Source organism: Heloderma suspectum, chromosome 2, assembly GCF_057233095.1.
Source record: "Heloderma suspectum isolate Gila_16-S chromosome 2, 16-S_ref, whole genome shotgun sequence".
NCBI lineage: Eukaryota > Metazoa > Chordata > Lepidosauria > Squamata > Helodermatidae > Heloderma > Heloderma suspectum.
Genome location: NC_139459.1, coordinates 215593175 through 215617371, shown reverse-complemented (window position 1 = coordinate 215617371; position 24197 = coordinate 215593175). Strand labels below are relative to the sequence as shown.

Below are 24197 nucleotides of genomic sequence, written 5' to 3'. Positions count from 1 at the left end.
GTTAGGTCCCTGCCTTCTTTGTCCTTTATCATGCCCGTCTTTGCACAAAATGTTCCCCTGAGATCTCCGATTTTCTTGAAGAGATCTCTAGTCTTTCCCATTCTGTTGTTTTCCTTGATTTCTTTGCATTGTTCATTTAAGAAGGCCTTCTTGTCTCTCCTTGCTATTCTCTGGAACTCTGCATTCAGTTGGGTATATCTTCCCCTTTCGCCCTTGCTTTTTGCTTCCCTTCTTTCCTCAGCTACTTGTAAAGCCTCATCAGACAGCCACTTTGCTTTCTTGCAGTTGTTTTTCTTTGGGATGGATTTAGTTGCTGCCTCCTGAACAGTGTTACGGACCTCTGTCCATAGTTCCTCAGGCACTCTGTCTATCAGGTCTAATCCCTGAAATCTATTCCTCACCTCCACTGTATAATCATAAGGGATATGATTGAGGTCATGCCTGAATGGTTTAGTGGTTTTCCCTACGTTCTTCAATTTCAGCCGAAATTTTGCAACAAGAAGCTCATGATCTGAGCCACAGTCAGCTCCAGGTCTTGTTTTTACTGACTGTATAGAGCTTCTCCATCTTTGGCTGCAAAGGACATAATCAATCTGATTTCGATACTGACCTTCTGGTGATGTCCATGTGTAGAGTCGCCTCTTGTGCTGTTGGAAAAGAGTGTTTGCCATGATCAGAGTGTTCTCTTGACAGAACTCTTTGTCCTGCTTCATTTGGTACACCAAGGCCATGCTTGCCTGTTAATTCAGTTATTTCTTGACTTCCTACTTTGGCATTCCAATCCCCTATGATGAAAAGGACATCTTTTTTTGGTGTTAGTTCTAGAAGGTGTTGTAGGTCTTCATAGAACCGATCAACCTCAGCTTCTTCTGCCTCAGTGGTTGGGGCATAGACTTGAATTACTGTGATGTTGAATGGTTTGCCTTGGATTTGTACTGTGATCATTCTATCGTTTTTAAGATTGTACCCCAGTACTGCTTTTCCCACCCTTTTCTTGACTATGAGTGCTACTCCATTTCTTCTAAGGGATTCTTGCCCACAGTAGTAGATATGATGGTCACCTGAATTAAATTCGCCCATGCTTGTCCATTTTAGTTCGCTGATTCCCAAGATGTCGATGTTCAATCTTGCCATCTCATGTTTGACCACCTCCAGCTTACCTTGATTCATTGATCTTACATTCCAGGTTCCTAAACAATATTGTTCTTTACAGCATCGGACTTTCTTTTCACCACCAGACACATCCACAGCTGAGTGTCCTTTCGGCTTTGGCCCAGCCGCTTCACTCTTTCTGGCGCTACTTGGAAATTCCCTCTGCTCTTCCCCAGTAGTATATTGGACACCTTATGCCCTGAGGGGCTCATCTTCCAGCATCATATCGTTTAGCCTTGTGATACGTTCCATGGGGTTTTCTTGGCAAGAATACTGGAGTGGGTTGCCATTTCCTTCTCCCATCTGGGATAGGGAGTATCTTTCTTGGTATCCTGAGCTCTGGTATACTTTGCTAGTAAAGGGGGGGGGATGAAACAGCAAGTAAAAACAGGCACAATGGGTATCTCAAAAGTTTATGCATTAGCTCCTAAATACAGTCTGCACTTTTTAATCAATTTTTTATTGTGAGTTTTAACAAGACAACAAAACCAAAAAAATTAAAAATATTCTAAAATCCTCAGTTTCAAATATTACAATATTCTAGAGAGGGAAGGAAGGAAAGAGGTTACACATAAACTTCAGTAAAAGCAGACCAGATATCCAAATATAAGTCCATTTGCAAGTTACGGCTACATACTACGCTTTCAAATGTTGCTAGTGTTGTTAAGTCTTCAATCCACTGCATTATAGGCGGTGGGCTTTTATGCTTCCAGTATCGTAGTATCAGTCTTTTAGCAACCAAAAGGGCGCGAAGGATCCCTTTACGTTAACCATGTGTTACATTCCAAACAGCAGATAAATAATTTAAGAGAGCATTTACATCAGTAAATATTAAAGAGCTTTCCAATACAAAATTTATCCATATAATTTCCTCCCAAAAGGAGGCAACTATTTGGCATTTCCAAAACATATGAATAAGAGAAGCATTACACCTCCAACAATTAGCTGAGTTTGATAAACATTTATTAAAGAGATGTGGCGTCCAATAGACCTGAAACAAAAGTTTTTGCTGATTAAGGCGTAACCAAAGATCCATAGAGATATCTGATACAGATGCCAAAATGGTGGTCCATTGATTAGACAAAATAGAGTATTCCAATTGCCTGGTCCATTCCTGCTGTAGACCACATGTACCATATTTATTCATTGATAATGTATTTGAAAATATCAATTGTGGGTTGATATATCTGGTCAGCTTCAATAAGTGTTTCCAATAGCAAAGGAGACTCTGAAGCAGTAAAAGCAGCAGGACCGAATCTAGAGACTAACAAATGTTTCAATTTCAAATACTGCCATTGTGCTGTAGCAGGCAAATCAAATTTATCTCACAAAGTTGAAAATAGCAAAAACTCATCAATACCCAATAATTGATCCAGGGTAAAGATCGTTTTAGCTGTCCAGGTCTGCCACAAAAACATTTTCTTTCCCATTCTTAAATCTGGATTTCCCCATAAAATCAATTTGGAATGGGAAAATAGGTCAAACTGTTAGTTGGTGTGACATACGCCAAGCATTTCTAACTGCCAAGATTGTGAGAGGAGCTCTGGCTGCCTTAATATGCTGAGAACCTAATACACATTTAGAGAGAGAGTGCATTCTGAAAGTTCCTGGTTATCACTGGAAATCTCTCAACAACCCTTGGAAGGGGGAAGTCCTTACATCCCTGAAAAATACTGGCTTGCTACTATAAGTAATTCATACGCCATGTTTCAGATAAGAAGCATACATATCTCCTTTTCCAGACTTTGCTAGCAATCAGGAGTGTCTTGGATTACGTCTAAACAACTCTGCTTTCTAGATGCTACAGAACTACCCAAACCATTCTGATACTGTTGTGAGTTAGTCATTCCCAGTTCATACTAGTAAACTCAGCTTACATTCTGCAAGCATAGATGCACATTCGTGACTGCTACAGGAAATCAGCTGTGTGTGCTGTGCTAAAGTACAATTACTTTATTCCTGCCTCTAGAGCAGGAATGAGCAGCCTGCACCTAATTTCAAAAGCCCTTTGCAAGTGATCAGTACAGACCTCTGACAAGAGCAATCTGTCCCTTTCCTGGCAGCCTGCTGGGTGGTGGTGGTGGATAGGGTGGCAGGAAGACAGAATCATAAAATAGTGAGGTTAGAAGGGGCCCATAATACCATCGAGTCCATCCCCCTTCTCAGCGCAGGAATCTAAATCAGAGCATCCCTGACAGATGGCTGTCCAGCCTCGTCTTGAACGCCTTCAGTGTTGGAGAGCCCACCACCTCCCTAGGTAATTGGTTCCATTGTCGTATTGCTCTAACAGCCAGGAGGTTTTTCCTGATGTTTAGCCAGAATCTGGCTTCCTGTAACTTGAGCCCATTATTCCGTGTCCTGCCCAGTGGGATGATCGAGAAGAGATGCTGGCCTTCCTCTCTGGGACAACCTTTCAAGTACTTGAAGAGCACTACCATATCTCCCCTCCGTCTTCTCTTCTCAAGGCTAAACGTGCCCAGTTCTTTCAGGCTGTCCTCGTAGGGCTTTGTTTCCAGTCCCCAGAAGGCAGTGGTCTAACCTGAGTTTGGCTCTGCCTCTACCTATTGCTGCTTTCAACCCTGCCTGCCTGTGGCATGCAGCCTCTGACAGATGACCCCCTGAGGAAATGCACCCCTCCACAGGAAAAAGGCTTGTCACCCCTGCTCTGGAGATAAGCTGATGTATAAGGCGAATGAGTGAGCTGCTGACTAAACCATTCTGTGGAATAAAGTTATGTCCCTTATTCTGAGGGAGAGATGTACAAATGTCCTGTTCCTTTGGGATTCTTAAGAAGCCAGGGTATCTTTGGCTACATGTGTATCCTTGCAATGTATGGATGGCTCTACCATTAGGGAAAGTGAGGCAGCCACCTCAGGAATCTAGTTTTGTTTGTCATGAAAGGAGAACAGATTGTACAACTATTTGGAGGTTTTATCTTCACTTTCAAGGAGCGTGGGCTGTCCTGCCTCAGGCGCCAAAATAACTTGGCCAGGCTTTGGCACTATGACCATGACTTGAGGGTGGGGTGCCATTTGCTGTTCCATCTCAGGCAACAAACTGTTTTGGGCCAACTCTGGCTTTGACTTCTTTGACCCCAGTTTCCTATCTGTCTATGATATAGTAGGGGTGAGTTCTGTGATAGACACACACCATGGATTATCATCATAGTTTGTTTAGGGATAAAATCTGCCCTTGACATATGGGGATACTAGAACTGGGCAGAGGGGAAATATTCCTCCCACATGCAGCCTATTTGCATTCTGTCACAGATTTCAGCAAGAAACATAGTATTTACTAGGAAAGAAGTAAATGGCCTGAAAAGGCTGCCAATGATTTGAGCCCTAAATGAAACCTGTTTGCTCCCCCTCCCCTTCATATTTATGTGGGGGAAAGTAAAGCACTGCAGAAGACCATGGCATTCTGAGGGTGGCAAGCTCGCCACTGGGCAGCCTGCCCTCCTTGACCTATTGTAATGGGCAGTTGAGGTAGGGGTGTGTGTGTGTGTGAGTGTGAGAGAGAGAGAACAATAGAAAACAAACATTTACTCATGACCATTTGAAAACCTGAAGGTTGAGCTGCTTGGCTGTATCAGCAACAATAGTAAAGACTTAATTAAGATAGCTCTCAACCATATCTTCATATTTGAAAGGAAAACAAAGATTGCATCAAGAATATATAAACTGAATTATAGAACGAATCTACGCTGAAGAAATGTATCCCCTGATACTAATAGAGTAAGCTTGTATCAATGTTTCATTCTGTCTATGGATTGAAAGGTGAAAGGCCAGAAATATTTGCTAAAGCCAGGCCAACTGCTACTCTTGGATTACTGGGACAAATGCACACATCCAGGCAAGATCCAGAAGGATCTCCTCACCATCTGTAAACTATCTAGGACCAAAATGGCAATGTAAAAACTTCGCTGTTTCCTAGAAGACCAGCAGAGGGTGCAGGAGAGCGCGTTCAAGCCCGTGCAATTGCTTCTCGTCAAGGAAAGGCGATAACAGGAAGCAGCTGCTTCTCTAGTGATTTTCAAGCAGAGACTGGCTTAGGGGCTCTTTCGTGAGTTCGGCTTTCTAAACCTTTGGCCTGCTTTGCGGTAGTGAGGTATTTGCATCACAATGAAACGGCTGTTGAGCTGGGTAGAAGGAGAACACTGCTGCCCTTAAGAAAGGGGAAAGGAACATTGGAAGTGCACCCTTGTACCCAACAGTTGGCATCTATAATGGCATTTCATGCAAATTTGTCATCCCATTCTCTTTTTTTTTCATTTCCCAATTTCCAGAGGAAATACCTCAGTTGCAGTATATATTCTACACACCTGGTTTTTTTTTTCGGGGGGGGGGTCAGGGATTGTAAACAGTGAGGTCACAGGAAACTGAAATGTAGAAAGTACAGTGATAATTACCTTCCTAACAGTGGCACTTCACAAAACAGGTAATAACAGACATCTTTGCATTGGTGTGCTAATTATCACTTTCTGTACTTTCTGCATTTTGTTTCCCTCTACCCTCACTCCTTACCATTCCCCGTGCTCACCCATGTGTGTGCAATATATATCTGCAACTGAGGATAACACTTCACACATCTGATGAAGTGGGCTGTAGCCTATGGAAGCTTATACCATAATACATTTGTTCATCTTTTAAGATGCCACAAGCCCATTTGTTTTTATTTCTCAGTATCTGTCTTGCCATTGCAAGTGTAGTGTACTGGGTAGCATCAGACTCGGACCTGGGTTCAAATCTTTACTTTGCCATTAAGTTGTGTGACCATGGACTAGTCACATCTCTCAGCCTAACCTATGTCAAGGGTGGTTGTGAGGATAAACTGGGAGGGGGAGAAGATCCGAGATGCTACCTTGATCTCCTGAGAAGAATGGTGGGATATAACTCTAATAAAGCAATGCATAACTGTGTGAGGAATTTCAGGTTCCTTGCAATTAACACCCCCTTGCATTTCTTAATGAGGAGTTTCTGCTAACAGTGCATCCTCAGTATAGCAAGCACCTGCTGGAACGCATCATTGCTTTCCACCATTAATCAAACTCAGTGACAATAGACTTGCCAATAGAATCAGTTCTGCATGTAGAATGGGTAGGCAACAACTTTGATTTTCCCAGTCCAAGCAGTTTTGTTTCAGAGTGAGAGTGAGCTCGGTCCCATCATATAGACCTCTAGGGAGGAGACATTGCCACCTCCAAAGAATCCAGAGACTCGGCGGGGGCAGGGGAGTCTAAAGGTCACAAGCGTTAGTTCTACCAGCCCAAATTTGGGCTAAAGCAGTGTCATGGGAGCTATGAACTCATAAGCTCCTTGCACTTATTCCTGGGTCACTTGTCTCTGGTTTTTATTACAGATTACACTGATAGCTGCTTTTTTATGAGGTTCATGCAGATTTTCCTTGGATTTCCAGCAGACAAGGGGAGGGGGGCAGAGAAAATAAATAAATTGCTCTCCACTTCTCTTGGTCAACTTTACTCAGAAGGAGCCAACGAGCTGTAGGCTTTGTGTTGTATCCAAGCCCTCTCACTAACCCTACTACAGCTCTTGAGGGAAGATTCCCAAGGGTCCAATTGCAGTTTAAAAACTAATTTTATCCCACTATGAACTCTCATAAGCAAGAGCTTACCTCATCAGATACCTGGGGAAACTCATGTTACAACTAGTCTTTGAGGTTTCTTTCTGTCGTCTTTGCTGCAACAGACCGATACAACTACCCTTATTGAAACTTCTTGGTAGCATATGAAGTCTGCTAGCAAATTAGGGCTCGGGTTGCCAGCTTGTCTTTATTATTTAATGTATTTCTGAATCACCGCTCCACTCAATGAGCACTTGAGGTGATTTACAATAGACCTGTAAAACTAACAGTGTACCACAGTCTCCCCAACCTGGCGCCCTCCAAATGTGTTGGACTATAACTCCCAGCATCCCCAGCCAGCCATCCTAGGCCATTTACACCTTCAGTCTATTCAGGCAAACTGAATGCAACTAGCCACAAACAAATGATTGGTGCTATTGCTATTGGTGCTATTTTTCTGACTGGGGTCTTACATTCATGCAGCCAGATTGGAGAAGAACAGCTGAGCAGCACCCACGTGCACATGTGATTTTTCAGCCAGCCAGGGAGAGCCACATGGAGGTCTGCTTTGGTATACATGTGCCCTTAAGCTGGACTGAGGTGACTGTATCTAAGCAGGTAATATAGGGAAAGGAGCACTCAAGCTGAACTGCCTTAAAACCTAGGTGGTCTAGGATCTATACAACATCCAGATCTGTGCTACACAGGATGGAATCTGGTGGTCTGCCTTTTCCTGAAACCCCCAGTTTAGGCAATGAGAACAAAGGATATTCTTGTGAAAAGCTGAAGAAAAAGAAAGCCTCAGTAGACTCAATAGACAGCTCAGTGGTAAGTTGCCTCAAGTGAACCAGAGCCCAAATCTGTTCCTAAACCCCAATACTTTTAAGTCTATTGGTTATTGCTACCTCTGCTGCCAGCCTCAAGAATGTGTACTGGAGAGCAGACCTGACATATGGACTGAAAATGAAGGTAGGTGGGGTCATGGAATTAAATTTTTTATATATATATATATATATATATATATATATATTAAATGAAATAACACCAAAATTACCAACAACCTAATCAATACTTCAATTTCCCAACAATACAATATTCTGATGAGGACACCACAATAGCAAAGAGAGAAGAAAAAAGAGGGGAAAAAGGAAAAAGGGAGGAGGAAAGGAAGTGAAGAAGAAAAAAAATCCCTCCCCCTCCCCCTTCCCCTTAAAGAATTGAGTTTAAACTTCAACACCCCCTGGTCTCCGATGCCATTCTATTTTAAAAACTATATAACCCTAACAATCTTACAGTTTAATAAACAACCTTACATTTCTATATCATATATCATCAATCTTATATCAAGGAAACAAGTCTACAATTCATTCCCAAAAGCCTATATTATTAGTAATAATAAATATATGTATATAGTATTACATAATAATAAAACTTAACATAAACCTTCAACCATCAGTAATATATTTTATACTAGATATATTATCTATTTTAAAATTAAAAAATATTTAAAAAGCAAGAAAAAAAAAGATGAAAGAGTAAACCAATATAAATATAATAAATTTATAATATAAATATATTATATATATAAATATATTAAATATAAATATAATTTATATTGGTTTATAATATAAACCAATATAAATATAATATAAAAATATAAATATAAATATATAAGAAGATAAATTCAGAATTTATCTTCTGAATTAGCCTGAATCATGTAGACTAAACACAAACAGTTAACAAAGCTTGTTTAAAGATTCCAGTTCATGGGGTTGTAACAGAATTCTCACGCATTTTTACTTTAAGCCATGCCTCCGCCATTTCATGTTTTAGAAACTTCATCTGACCTTCAAACACAATACAAAGTGTAGCAGAATATTTTAAGTAATATTGTAAGTTCATTTGTTTTGCCATATTCTTTGCTTTGATAAATTGCCTTCTTTTATTCGCCACCTCTTTGATGTAATCTGGAAATAACATAACTTTATCCTGTTTCCAGGAAAGGCTTCCAGCTTCCCTTGCCAAATGCAGGATATAATTCTTTGTGGAGACTTTTGCAAATTGAGCTGTGATCATGTAATCAGTCCCTTTAGCATTTGGCACATGAAATGCCTGCTCAATATCAAGTAAATAATCAGATGGAATAGGGAGTATCTCATGCAAAAGTTTATCCACAAAAATAGGCACTTTTACATAATTAGGCAGATTTTTAATCTCAATAATACATACATTGGATCTTGTCGTGAAGGCCTCTAGTTGAGAGATTCTATCAGAGATATTTTTAAAACAAATTTGTGTTGTAGTTTCATTCCCTGCCACTTGGTCTTCAAGCTCATTAATTTTCATCTCCACTTTTTGCTGTGATGCATTAATTAAATTTACAGCTCCTTGCAGGCCAGTGATAGAATTTTGGATTAAATCCGGCCTTTTGACTTGTTCCGTAAATTGCAAAGATAAAGTCTTTATCAGCTTAAATAATTTCCCTATATCTTCGCTTTTCGACACTTTTGACACAGAGGATGTGGGGGGAGTAGATGCCAGCTCCCTTCTTCTCCTCAGCACAGACATGTTTCTCTCAAACAGATCTTACAGGTCCTCAGATGTTCTCAAATATTGTTAACTTTTCTTAAATCGTCCCTCAGAGGTTGTTATTTCTTAAAGCATATATTATTATGGGACACATCAGCCCTGTTTTCTCCTATAAAATAGGAGTCTCAGTACAGCTTTTTGCATTGGTAAAGCTCTGAGAAGATATCCTGGTATCCAGCCCCCTCCACACTACCTCATGGGGGTTTCTTTTCTCCAAGATGTTGTCCCCCCTTTCAATTCCAGGGGGGAGATGAAAAGGTTTTTCAACCTTTTAAAAAGCTGTTTGAGAAAGCTCCCATGGAGATCCGTGGGAAGCTGCCAGAGCAACATCGGTCCCAGCCGAAGTCCGGAATTAAAGTTTTCATATCCCCACAGATAGCCGGACATCCTAGAAAGTGAAGTCAAGTGGGCCTTAGGAAGCATTACTAACAACAAAGCTAGCGGAGATGACAGTATTCCAGCTGAGCTATTTAAGATCCTAGAAGATGATGCTGTTAAAGTGCCGCACTCAATTTGGAACACTCAACAGTGGCCACAAGACTGGAAAAGGTCTTAATCAACCCTGAGTGCTCATTGGAAGGACAGATACTGAAGCTGATGCTCAAATATTTTGGCCACTTAATGCAAAGAGAAAAGTCACTGGAAAAGACCCTGATGCTGGGAAAGATTGAAGGCAAAAGGAGAAGGGGGCGGCAGAGGATGAGATGGCTAGATAGCATAACCGATGCAATGAATATGGACTTGAGCACATTCCGGGAGATAGCGTAGGACAGGAAGGCCTGGAGTGCTATGGTCCATGGGGTCACGAAGAGTCGGACACGACTGAACAACAAGAACAACAAATCCCCACAGAAGCATGAGTACAGATCCGAATATTCCCCTTGGAGATGTTATAGCAGGATGAGGTGCTGTACGAATTCAATATACGTGTCTAAAGTCCAAAGGTGCTTACAGTACTATTTTTTAAAAAAACATTTCCTAAGAATTTTATCTGTGTTACATGCAATTTTGCAATAGCGGGAAACTTAACTTGAACCTTTGCTCATTTCCTGTGGCCTTTACCATTTTCTGCTTAGTTTCCTTTGGTGGTGCTCCAAAAGAGTCAGTTATTGATCAAGCTAAGAAGTTAACGGCTACATTCTTGCCTAGAAGAGGAACAAGGCCTTGGCTTTGTTACATCATAGCTCAACCTAGTGCTAACAGCAAGAAAAGATCATGTTCCTTCTGATCCAGCCTGAATTTTTTCAGGGGTGGTGGTGGTAGGGACAGCCCTTGCATGCAGGAAACATGTTTTCATGGGTAATGTGGCTGTTCCAAAAGAAGCCACGCTAAACATGCCCACAGCCTCTGTTACCTGTCTTTTATTCTGGGCCCAATATCTGCTGTTAGGTCTACATGATTATAGCTCTTTTAGCTATGTGTATGACAGTTGGCAGGGTGCTTTGTCCATTACGACAAGGACACCATCCCTTTCCAAATATATTCTATGACATTTCATGTCCTGCTGAGCAGATAAAAGATCCTGCACTGGAGACACATCTGTGTCCAGTTTCTACTGAACAAAGACTCATAGTTGCTCCCTTAGACACACAAAGGCAGCTACTGCTGTATATAACTATGCCTTGTCTCCGCTTAAGGTGCTGTAACATCATCATCATCATCATCATTAATAACTTCAGTTAGTTATTTCTCAGGTCTTCTGTCTGCAAAAGACAATACCTGTTAAATTAGATAGCACAGAGAATTTACTGAGCATAGGGGGTGTACCAGTTCTTGAACCACACTGGGTATGAAATCAAATGTATGTTTTATTAAAAATGCAAACTTCAGAGGCTTACAATATTTTAATGTAACAAACCAACAAACATAACAGGGTAATATGTTTGTTGTTGTTTATTTGGTCAGTTGCTTCCGACTCTTCATGACTTCGTGGACCAGCCCATGCCAGAGCTTCCTGTCGGCCATCGCCACCCCCAGCTCCCCCAAGGTCGAGTCCGTCACCTCCAGAATATCATCCATCCACCTTGCCCTTGGTCGGCCCCTCTTCCTTTTGCCTTCCACTTTCCCCAGCATCAGCATCTTCTCCCGGGTATCCTGTCTTCTCATTATGTGGCCATGCATCACCTTGACAGCATAATCTTGCAAGATTTTAAACAGTTCAGCTGGGATACCGTTGTCTCCTGCTGTCTTGTTATTAGCAATGCTTCTTAAGGCCCATTCAACCTCACTCTTCAGGAAGTCTGGCTCTAACTCACTGACCACACCATCAAATCTATCCCTGATATTATCCTTCCTATACAGATCTTCCATATATTCTTGCCACCTTTTCTTGATCTCTTCTGCTTCTGTTAGGTCCTTGCCATCTTTGTTTTTGATCATACCCATTTTTGCCTGGAATTTACCTCCGATGTTTCTAATTTTCTGGAAGAGGTCTCTTGTCCTTCCTATTCTATTATCTTCTTCCGCTTCTGCGCATTGCTTGTTTAAAAATAATTCCTTATCTCTTCTGGCTAACCTCTGGAATTTTGCATTTAATTGGACATATCTCCCCCTATCACTGTTGCCTTTTGCTTTCCTTCTTTCTTGGGCTGCTTCCAGCGTCTCAGCAGATAGCCATCTTGCCTTCTTGGTTTTCTTTTTCTTTGGGACGTTTTTTGTTGCTGCCTCCTGAACAATGTTGCGAACTTCTGTCTATAGTTCTTCCGGGACCCTATCTACTAAATCTAGCCCCTTAAATCTATTCTTCACCTCCACTGCATATTCATTAGGAATATTAGCAAGCTCATATCTAACTGATCTGTGGGTCTTCCCTATTCTCTTTAGTCTGACTCTAAAGTGTGCAATAAGAAGTTATGATCTGAACATTTTTTGTTGCCGCCTCCTGAACAATGTTGCGAACTTCTGTCCATAGTTCTGTCATAGTTGTCCATCAGCTCCAGGTCTTGTTTTTACCAACTGCATAGATGTCTGCCACCTTTGGCTACAAAGGATGTAGTCAATCTGATTTCGGTGTCGACCGTCTGGTGAAGTCCATGTATAAAGTCATCTCTTAGGTTGTTGGAAGAGAGTGTTTGTTATGCACAGCGAGTTGTCTTGGCAAAATTCTATCAGCCTATGTGTCCTGCTTCATTTTGTTCTCCCAGACCATGCTTGCCTGTAATTCCAGGTGTCGTTTGACTACCCACCTTAGCATTCCAGTCTCCTGTAATGAAAATAACATCTTTTTTTGGCATACTATCCAGTAGGTGCTGCAGATCCTCATAGAACTGATCTACTTCTGCTTCTTCAGCATCTGTGGTTGGGGCGTATATTTGGATCACTTTGATGTTAAATGGCTTACCCTGAGAATGGCTTACCCTGAGAATGGCTGAGATCATTCTGTCGTTTTTTGGATTGTATCCAAGCACTGCTTTAGCCACTTCATTATTAATTATCAAGGCTACTCCATTTCTTCTGTGGTCCTCTTGTCCACAGTAGTAGATGTGGTGGTCATTTGATGTGAAGTGGCCCATTCCAGTCCATTTCAGTTCACTGACACCCAAAATATCTATATTTAATCTTGACATCTCCCCAATAACCACATCCAATTTGCCCTGGCTCATAGGTCTTACATTCCAGGTTCCTATGGTGTGTTGATCTTTAGAACATCGGATTCGTCGTTCACCACCAGCACCATCGGCTGCTAGCCGTCCTTTCAGCTTTGAGCTAGCTGCGTCATCACATCTGAGGCTAGTTGAACTTATCCTCTGTTCCTCCCCAGTAGCATTTTGACCATCTTCCGACCTGGAGTCCCATCTTCCGATGGTATACTGACGTACCTCTGGTTGTACTGATCCATTTAGTTTTCATGGCAAGAATACTGGGGTGGGTTGCCGTTTCCTTCCCCAGGGACCGTATTTAGTCTGACCTCTCTGCCATGACCCTCCTGTCTTGGGTGTCCCTTCATGATTTAGCTCATGACGTCATTGAGGTGCTCAAGCTCCAGCACCACGACAAGGTAACGATCTCCTTTGCTGAAGAACAGGGTAATACAATGCAGACAAATACACAATCTTCTAGCTGTATTATAATAATACTTTATCAAAGCTTTCTCTGTTAAGCCTAGGATGAGTCATTTCAAACTGTTGCATTTGATTTGGTACTCAGATTTTATGGGCAGAGTGGTCCTAGCCCCCTTGGGCTGCCGTTGGATGGGTTAGGAGGGGCAGATAACCCCCTTTGTTGGTGAGGGGGTTCTCTACCCCAAAAGGCCCCAGTCATGCTTGCAGAAAGCTCTGTGGAAGTATATCTACTACCAGCAATAGGCAGAAGGCCCCCAAACGGACCACTCTGGAGGTGGAGCAGGGGCAGGAGGGAGGTGGCCTTGGATCTGCTGCATTGAAAGCCTTTTGTTGTCTGGGGGTGCCTCAGGATTGTGGCCCTCCCCCTCTATGCAAAGCCTGGAGCTTGCACAATTACTTCACCCTACTGGAACTGGGGTGGGGGGAAAGGAAGGAAAAATGAAACCGCACAGGAAGGGGAAATAGTGAGTCTGCCCACCATACAACTCCCACAATGGCTGGTGTGAGCTACTTGGGATTTGGAAGTGGCAGAAGATCTGCCACTTACACACACACACACACACATGTACTTACATACACGTGCAACCCCACTTAGGATTGCACTGTCAGTTCTGCTCTGTCTCCTCAAGACCAGCCATCAACTCCTTTCTGCTTTCCCCTAGGGCGTTTCTCACAAACATCCTTCAGGTAGCTTTTTTCCTTCCAGTTACTCCATGTGTCTTTCCTTTCTTCTCACTAACCCTTTTCCTCCACTGATTTTTGATTGCCTTACTAACCAGTATTTAACTGTACAGTCAAGCTTTATACTTGCAATCCCCTCAAATGACAAAGAACCACCAACCATGCCCGTTTCCCTAGCCCAGGCTTCCCCAACCTGTTGCCCTCCAGATGTTTTAGATGATAACTCCCAGCATTTCTGACCACTGGCTATGCTGGCTGGGGCTGATGGAGTTGCAGTCCAACACATCTGGAGAACACCAGGTTGGGGAAGGCTGGGCTAACCAAGTGGTAATTTTTAATTCTTTATCACCCTCCTTCAACTGTATCAAACTACGTTTAGTGCCAAATCACATTTCTCTTTGCTTAACAATCAACATTTATTTAGTAATATAAATGAGCCTACCCAACCCTGTGCCCCTTATTATCACTCTCCTCCGGGTGATTGTGGTGTCACTTCCATGAGGCCAAATAGCTGACCTGGTGACGTGATACTCAGCAGACAACCTATATTTTACCTATTTGTGTTCAGTACCTTTGGGTAATTAAGTTATCAAGGTGACAGAGTGCTGGTTTTCAACTGCTAGGTCACACAATCTTATCTGAGGTGGACTGCAGCAGCACCGGCACTATCTTTTAAAGGGAGAGATGGCAAACAGTGATTGAAGGCAAGGGAGGGAGAGATGGAGCAATTAAAGGTAACAAATGAGTATGTAAGATACAACATTAAAATATGTATGATAGGGTTTTTAAAATCTCTTTTTATTAACGTTTTCAAGCATTATCATAAACAGTGAACAAGAAAACAACAGCCTTTCTCTACATAAACCTCATAGCCATTTGGAAAGTGGTTAAAACAGTTAGATGGAAGACAGGCCTTGGATCAGAAAAAAATGTCAAAGGCCACTAGGTTTGAGCACCTTCTCTATGAGCAACAGCTAGAGTGTTTGCAGCTTTTTAGCTGAAACCAAAACAAACCCTAAGAAGTAAACAATTATGAATGGTGGGGGAGAGAGAAGGTAGACCTCTCTCTCTGGTAACACTGGAACTCAGGCTCATTAATTATGTGTGTGCATGTGTGTGTAAATGTCTGGCTCTGGTCCCAAAGAACTTAAGAGCAGTTGCTCTCATTCCTTGGCTCAGAGGCATAGCCTTGACAGGGCTGAGCTGAGAAAGGCTGCAAAAAATGCCACCTGCCCAAAGTTCCCTTATCTCTCTAAGCTGCAGAGAAACTGTGTGTACAAGATGCCCTGCCTGACTTGGTATTACCCTCATGCCCTACCCCAATCAGTGCAAACACTTGCAGTGCAAGGAACATTCACCAGGGTTGTAGGCCTATAGAATTTGGAGTTGTCCCTTGTGACAATACAAGGGATACATTTCTCTGCTTTTAACTTAGAGCAATGAAAATGCTGTGAACACAAATCCTGCAAATTGTACATTGTAACATGTTATACTGGCAGAGCCAATTATTTCCTTCCACTATTGCTTACCTGGCTTCCTTTTTCTGCTCCCTTTTGCCTTGCTTTTTCACAGTCGTATTGTTCCAGATTTGCACACCTATCCAATAGCGCACCTATTGTGAGAGATGGGATAATCACAGCTACTCCAGGCATCAGAAATGACCCTTGCCTAGCCATTCCAAAGTACAGCCCTGTTACTGTGACTAGCCCAATGCTTGCACACCCAGAGGGGAGAAATATTTGTATTAGATAACTGATGCAGGGATGGAGAAAATGATGCAAGATAAATTCATTGTGGGCAATGTGAAACAAGCACTGAAATTCAAAGCACATTTCCTAGGGCAACCTTCTCCAGCCTGGTGCCCCCCTGACTTGGGGATGCTGGGAGTTGCAATCCATGCTGGCTGGGGGATGCTTGAAGTTGTAATCCAACACATCTGGAGTAAATGTGGTTAGGATCAGGAGGCTGTAAGTTACAGAAAATATAAAGGACCTGCCCTACAGCAGAGGAGTGGGTTTTGCTTCAGCTGTTGTGACCCTGGTTTCTTTGTGCTTCTGTGTACTATTACCACTCTGATCTGAACTCTCACAATTTCCTGGGCTAACCAAGAGATGGTGGAAGAGGCAGGGAGTGGCATGTTGCTTGTGCCCATAGTGCCTTGCTCTGGGCTGAAACACACAGGCAGCAATCCTATACACACTTAGCTGGAAATAAGTCCTGTTGAATGCAAGAGGGTTTACTTCTGAATAGACACGGACAGGATTCCACTGATAGTTGCTGGAAATATACAATGAGTCTAGTTTACACCATCAGTTGTCCAGAGATAAATTCAGGCTAATTCAATTCAACCTCTGATATATTTCCACTTTCAACAAGTGAGTTGGAAATGCGTCTGCCTCTGTACCTTTAAAAGTAGCCTGGCACACAGAAATTATGTACATAAAATGTTTTCCTAGTATGGCAATGAAGTGATGGGGAAAGTGTCACCTGCTTAATTTTGGCATGTCAGACTGAAATAAAACAAATATAGTAAATTCTAGGTCACACTGTGTTCCTAACACAGGAATTGGAGGAGCAGTGGTCAGAGATTACTACTTTGGAAAGAACCTAGAAAGATTTACACACAGAGTCCCATTTAGCAGTAGAGGCTGGTGGCTCCAAGCCTCCACTGCCATTTAGATTGTCTTTCTAACTCCAAACTGCAGCTTCTCAATATGTTAAGCCTCACTTATGTTTACCATGCATGCAACTCTTTATTCACCACACTGCTGGCCTTGTCCCTGTTTAGCAAACTCTTGCGTATGTGTGCTTTCATGTATTACAGGCTTGTAGGATTCTCATCTTTTTTTTTATGGAAGGGCTGCTATGTCTTTAACAGCTGTATGAAACAGCCATTCAACGGGTTCAACCCTTCCCCAGCACAGAAATGGGGAAAGCAATCTGTTGGATTGTTTTACATTTTGCCCTGCTCTTCCACTCCAAAGGGTTCCAGAGCAGCTAACAATAATGATGAAACCTAGATAAAAACAGAACCACTAACATTAAAAAAACACACACAAAGAAAAACACCAGTGGAGCAGAACAGATGTCAAAACAAGATAAAACCAGAGCCAAGCAAGGAGAAAGCAAGTATTAAAAACAGATTTTTCCAGTTACACAGCTATTATAAAAACATTTAAGTCATGTCAAAACCACAGCAGCAGTGCATACACAAACTGCAATGGAAGGTTGTAAAACGACCCAGACTGGTTGTGATTGAGGTTGAAGGGTGGAACACAAGGTTGCTTGCAGATATAAGGAAACCCAGGATCAACCCAATAAAAGGCTCTTGCTTGGACTGTTTGTGGAACATCTGTGTGTTCCTCCTCCCACTCTCCACCAGCTTGATAAGCAAACCTTATTTATCCTGGGCTTGCTTTTATGGAATCTACTTTACTCCTAGGAAGAGCAAGATAACAACAAAACCAGGCAGAAATAAAACTGCTTTCTCCTTCTGCTCCCTTGGGCCAAGCCCAGCCCAGGGTAAAGGGCTGGAAAGTTCAACCAATTGCAGCTAGCCAGCTCAGGCTTTCTGACAAGTGGCTTCTTTCCCTGGCTCTGGGGCTGTAACCTAACAGGATGGGACACGTCTGCCCAGAAAGGAGGAAGCCACAGCATGGGGAACTCGTTTAGATTTTCACAATCAGGAAACAAATGCTGAGGAAGGGAAAAGGAGGAGATGGTGCTCTCCTGGACGGGGAATATTGCCCCAGAAATATTTGCTCAACTTATAGGTTTGCCCGAATAAAGGAAAAGGAAAATGATTAGCTTAATGCAGCTGAATAACTTGTCTTATGCTTGGATGGGCTTTTATCATTAGGGAAACAATGGTAAAGTACAAGGTACCCAATCTGCACTATTTATCTCTGAAGACTGGAACTCTTAAGCATACTAGCTTCGAAGTTACACTGAAGTTATGGATGCTTACTCTTGAGTAACATGGCAAAGACTGATAGGCAAGCCAAAAAATGAACCAAGCTCTAAATCAGGCCTGTTCTGCATGTGACCACTAAGCTGAACACAGCCATGAATTGTATCCTGGTAGGTGCTTAACACTGTGTTTCTGCAGTCCCAGGCAGGTAGCAAAAAGGTTATTGAGTCCCTGGTATGGCGAGTCAGGGCACCAGACAGAACTAGTGGGCTGCCTGCCTTTACATCACTCCTGCTTGTTCTAAATGCTCAACTCCTACCTCTCTCTTGCATTTAATCAGATGATAGTCCCTTTTGCTGCACTGGCTTCTTCAGGTTGAAATAAGAACTTTTCTCACCTCTTTATTACCTCTGAGTCAGGGCTTGCCCACATTTTAGCCCTACCGGTTTTCCCACTAAGTGGAGTAAGCAGCATGGTTGTTAAGATACTGTGCTTGCTCAGGAGGTTGGCCCATTGTCCCCTAAACACAGCCAGACAGACAAGTAGGACTTTGAGCTGGATCGTCTTTGGCTGGTGTTTCCAGAAAGGGCACTAGTAAGCTGAGAGCCAGTGATGACGTGTCCCAGTTGTACCAAGTCTAACAGGCTTTCTCTCTCCTCCCTATGCCAGGTCTACACACCCTGATTAAGAAAGAGAATTGTGTGCACACAACTATAAAAACTTGGCTGACGGAAACACACCCACATCTAAGAGTGGGTTAACAGCAGCATAATGGAAATGCAGGTGAGCACTGGAGGAGTTTGACATGCTGTTCAAAGCAAGCCTCACTCATACTCTCTAGAGTGAATTGGTTTTACTATCTGCCCTACAGAACCATCTCATTCCAGATTAAGAACATTTAAATGTAGTCTAGACCACTATGCAACTATCCAAAGGGTCTTTTTCCAAAACCAACTTTTAACTGGAATTAATTTGAGCGCCCCGCCCCGCCCCGCCCCGCCCCACCCCAAGAAGCTGGCTCTTTGTAATGAATGCACTTTGGTCTCTCCCATTCTGTTTGCGGCTAAATCATCAGTTTGATTTTATGCAGTAGTGTTCTATTTAAATTTGATACTCCGATTAGGAATATTTTGATGAGAAACCTGTTAAAGCTAGAATCCTTCCAAATTTTTGTATATTTGATTTGTTGCATCTGATGGAATAAAGTTGCTTAATCTATATGTCAAAGGTACCATGAAGCGCCTGCCAAAATACTCTCTCTGGGTGTGTGCTTATAAAGCACTGTTGAGTTACACTGCACTAATTTTTTTAACCTGGATTGCTGCTGTACTTGCAGAAATTTAATGCTGTTGTCCCTCTCATTCCACCCATTCTGCACTGAATACCCACGCCTCACAGCAAATCAGGGGTCACAAACTGAAGCTCTAGCAGGCTACACTAATTGATTCTTACAGTCCCTCTTACCATAATCTGCAAGATTAAATAGAAATTATATTTTAATAGACCAGTTCTAGTATTTTTAAACTGTATCTAAAGCAGTTGACCAGTACAAAATTAAATGATTTTTAGGCTAGCTAAGTCCCCTGGTTGAACTAACAGCATAGTAAGTCAGTTTTTTAAAAATAACTGAAGTTTATGCTCTATTATTTCTTAAACACTTATTGTACAGCAGAGGTGAGCAACCTACAGCCCACATGTGACCTTCTACTGCTCCCTGTGAGGCCCGTCAAGCCCCACCTACTTTTCCCTACAAGCCAACTCGTCACCTGAGCTGCAGAGAAGAGACCACTGTTCCAACATTGCTATTAGCAGTACTATGACAATGATCCCAATGGGGCTGCTAGGGCAGGGGAAGAGTCTTTAGCCCCCCCCCCCCATAGCAGTCCTGATGCTGCTGGGATCAGTTTCCCAGCTGCTAATAGCCCCTAATTGGGATCACTCAAGAGTAAGAGAGAGTTTAGCACTCCTGCTGAGATCACCATTTCAGTACAGTGAATGTGGGTTTTTCAGAAGATTTTGAATGGGAAAACTTTCAGAAGTCCTAAACAGAGAACAGACTTATATCAAGTAAACATAAATTAACCTTATGTTCCAGGAGCCATAAATCTTGGGGTGGGGGGAATAAAGTTTGCCAACAGACCAATCTTAAAACAGGCCAAAAGCTAGCTGAGGGGCCCTTAGATACAACAGAAGTATGCTCTGCTAGCAGGACTGCCCTTCTGCCCCAGTTAACCCCCACTACCCAGTATGTCTACAGAAAGCTCCACGGTTGTAGATGTACTACCAGTGGCAGGGCTTGAAACAGGGTGTTCCAAGGATGGGTTGGGGCAGCTTTGAATCCACAGGATCCAAATCTCCCTTGTTCCCTCAACATGCCCCCCCGCACTGCAACAGAGCTCCCTGCCCCTCCTTGTCTGTATCAAGCTGGCAGAGCATAAGAAATGGGGCTACTTCCACCACAGATGCTCTCCCTTTTGCCCTGTCCACAGAATTGCTCTGCTAATGTGGTTTAAATATTATATTCAACCCAATTCAAAGCTTTATGTGGACATTTTTTATTAGAAAATCTTTGCAAATTTAAAGACAATAGCATGTACTTCTTTTACATTGTTTAAATTGAAGACACCAACGAAGGCACTGGAAACAGTTGATGTTCATTTTAGCACTCCCAGGAAGTGTGCATGATCGATGGGCCATTTTCTGCTCAACTACTTCAATAGTTTAACTTTCTTCCACCAACGTCTCTGGAGCATGTCCAGTTTCACTTTCATTAGCTGCAGAATCATTTGCACTGCTACTTGAATTAGGTCCATTTCAGACTGAGTTAAATCTGATTCAGAATTACTTTAGCCACATTCTCTTTCACCGAACAATGGCTTTACCAATACATTTATGGGCAAGGACAGTGTAGGCCACTTCATTTTCTTCAATGGTAGAGATCCACAGCAGAGCACCACTGTATCCAGAGTCCAGCCAGCTCACAGAAGCCAAAAGTTCCCTTTTGTCTCCACCCCCTCCCATTATGGCCAATGGCCGGGAATGAACTATACCAGCTCCAGGGCTGGCATAGCTTTAGGATCTTTTTATGGCATGTTGAGAAAACAAGGGAACACAAGAACCTAGAGACGCATGGCCTCCCTGCCATACCCAGTGTCTGGCCTAATGGCCATCAGGACAGCGCTACTAGTGCTTTCTGCAGCTGCACCAAGGAGACCTCTGGCAGGGGACCTCCCTCCTGGGCAGCACATCGCCACCCCCACATCTGTCAGGTGGCAGAAGGAGATCGGCAGCATCCCATGGCCCCTCAGCTGCCCTCCCAGGGAACAATGAATATTATAATGGAACAATTCATAAGGACCTTTCCCACAAAGCTACATGTTATAGAAGATCCTGTGCAGGGGAAGACAGCAGCCCTGCTGGAGCAGGCCCTGATGTCTTCTTTGCCTGCCCCCTTCTTTCCTGAAAACCTTTCCGCAAGGAAATAGTCGGAGGTAGGTAGATGGGCTTGTGGGAGAGCGTAAAAGTCCAGCTGGAGCAGGTTCTGTCCACCAGGTCCCATCATTAGAGGCCTTAAAGCGGGCTGCAGAGGCTCACCTGTTTACCTTGGCCTATAACTGAGTTAGACATCTGTCTATATAGTAACTGTCTGGTTTTAACTGTTAATTCTGATTTTATCATTGTTTTTATTGTTCTTACTTTAATATGCTTTGTGGTTTTCAGTTTTGTTGCACCCTGTCTTGGAAGGATTTACTGTAAAAGGCAGCTTATAAATATTTTAAACAAGCAACTAACACTAACAGTTACAAGGGTTCATAAGCTGGAGGGACATGCACTTTTAATATCTTCAGTCAGTAAATTGGCTCTATATTCATCTGTATGATGAGAAGATTTGATAGCAAATTTATTTCTATCAGGAATATAATCAGGATTTCTTTCAGGAATATTGGTTCACTTGTTGCACACATAATGCTTAATAAAGGATCTCCTTGTATACAGTATACTTGTATACCTCTACCATCAGAGTCAGTGATTTTACTTGACCAATCTTTTGAATAAACATTGCTTGTACTCTGTCATACACTCTACATAAAAGCTAATGCGATAAGCAGTAATGTGCCAATAACTTGTATGATGGGTGAATTAAGTTTGCAGTAGTCCAGAATTAATTGCCAGTTTATGGAAAGAGCGATACCACTTTCAAATATACCTTGAGCTATATATTTATCTTTTGATATTTTGTCCACAAAGTTTGATACCAATGTTTTCCTTTCTTCCCTCTTATTACAGAAGAGACACTTTTTCCTTCATATCATGATTATTCCACAATGACCTATCTGATCTTGATGTTGATATTTCTGATCTAACAGGACAGCCAGCTTGCTGTTTAATACCCAGCATTTTAAGCATAATTACATGGACCACCTTCCAATCCTGTCAGAAAAACTGATTTTTAGTAATGAAGGGATGGTACTTCCAATATAACATTTACATTCTACAAGGCCTAGGTAAGCTTTGTGCATCTCAGCTCTGCTCTGATTAGCCAGGATCAAAAACAGGGATTCTCTAGATTTTGTGGTCATTATTCAAGCTTCAGAGTAGTTATATTGTTTACCAGAGTTCTTAGAGGTTCTTTCTTCATCTGGATTTTAATCAGCTTTATTTATAGCAGAGGGTGGGAGTTTAGCTAGGCATGAGCAGCTTTGGCAACTAAGACTAAAAGGCAGCAGTCGCTTTGAAAAGTGGGACATCCTTCTGAGTAAACATGCATGGGATCAGGCTGAAAGTTATATACATAAAAAATCACTTCTGAAGTGTCACTTTCAAAACCCCTTTCTTATCCTTCTTATTATCAGTAGGAAATGGTCTAGGAGCCAAGGCTGAGCCTGGCAAGTAGTGCTAAAATATGTTCTAGGGCCAACACCGATCCCAGGAATGGAGTTGTGAACTTTGTACAATAGCACGGAAAAAATGAAACTCAGCTGTGCTTTATGGACCAGGAAAGAGGAATGTGCCCTAAGTCAGATGTAAAATCACTTTTCTCTCCTCTGTTATTCTATTGTTTTTCCTCCAAATTAAGATGTATACTTAAAGGAAGGGGAGGAAGGAGATAGTTAAGCTACACACACTACAAATATCGCAGGTAACTCCTTTTAAGGCTATAGTTCCATTGAACCCATCACTACAAAAAATAGCATTGCACAAGTTACCAACAACCAGTTTAACTAGAAAGGGAAGAATTTGGAAACAAATTAGCAACGTGGATTAATCTCATTGCTGCAGGAGGCATTTGGATGTAAAATCCCCCAAACTGCCTTTTCCTTTGTTACATGTATTACTTCTGTTGGTTTAGTTTGGCAGCTTAAAGGCACAGGCAAACTGTAAAGTGGAGATGTACTGTAAACCGTTTGCACCTTGCTAAAATAGAGGTAGGGTGCAATCCTATGAAAAAAGTCCTACAACTCCCAGCATTCCCCAAGCAACATGGACAGCTAGGGAATGCTGGGGGTTGGGATTTTTTTTCCTGTCTAACCATGCATAGAATTGTAACCTTAGACTCTTATGCTTGAATTAATAAAATCCTTTCTGATCATTATATGAGGCTACTAGTTGAAAAAAAAGCTAGGTTTCATTGGTATCCACCATTTTCTTATATTAGGTTGATAAAAGCCGCAATCCTATACACACTCACCTGGGAATAAGCCACACTGAAATCAGTGGGCCTTATTTCCAAATAAAAAACATGTTCACACTGTATTTTTCCCCACATAAGTGATCTCTGTATAGCAGTCTTGGATTTTTACTAGGTTGCTCTGCAAAATCATCCACTGAAGGAGTCCCATATGGTTCCCTGTGTGTGTTATCTGTTTATAGACAGGTCATAACTCTTCTTTTTTGACTACTGATCTATTGCACCCTTCCCTAACTTGGTACCCTCAAGATGTATTGGCCTAGAACTCCCATCATTACCAGCCAGCATGACCATACTGACTGGGGATGATGGGGTTATAGTTCAACACATATAGAGGATACCAGGTTAGGGAAGGCTGATCTATAGATTCCACTGCAGTTGTTTATATAAATTATATAATTCCTGGTTTTAATTTTCTGTTTGTCTCATACATTTTTTTAACTGTTACAGTGCATATCTCTTTTGTTTTCAAAAAGTAGCACATTTAAATTATTAAATAAAAACAATAAGACCAAACTATGTGTAAAGAGATGGT

The 24197-nt window shown here is 42.1% G+C and overlaps 1 protein-coding gene across 1 annotated transcript in view; it reads right to left on the bottom strand.

Moving 5' to 3' along the window:
• ANAPC11 (anaphase promoting complex subunit 11) overlaps window positions 1–15603 on the bottom strand; it is a 50280-nt gene extending 34677 nt beyond the window's left edge. Inside the window, exon 1 of the mRNA XM_084837827.1 lies at window positions 15593–15603. The gene's annotated coding sequence lies outside the window, so the exon portion shown is untranslated. The remainder of the gene's footprint in view (window positions 1–15592) is intronic.
• Window positions 15604–24197: the final 8594 nt, after the last annotated feature.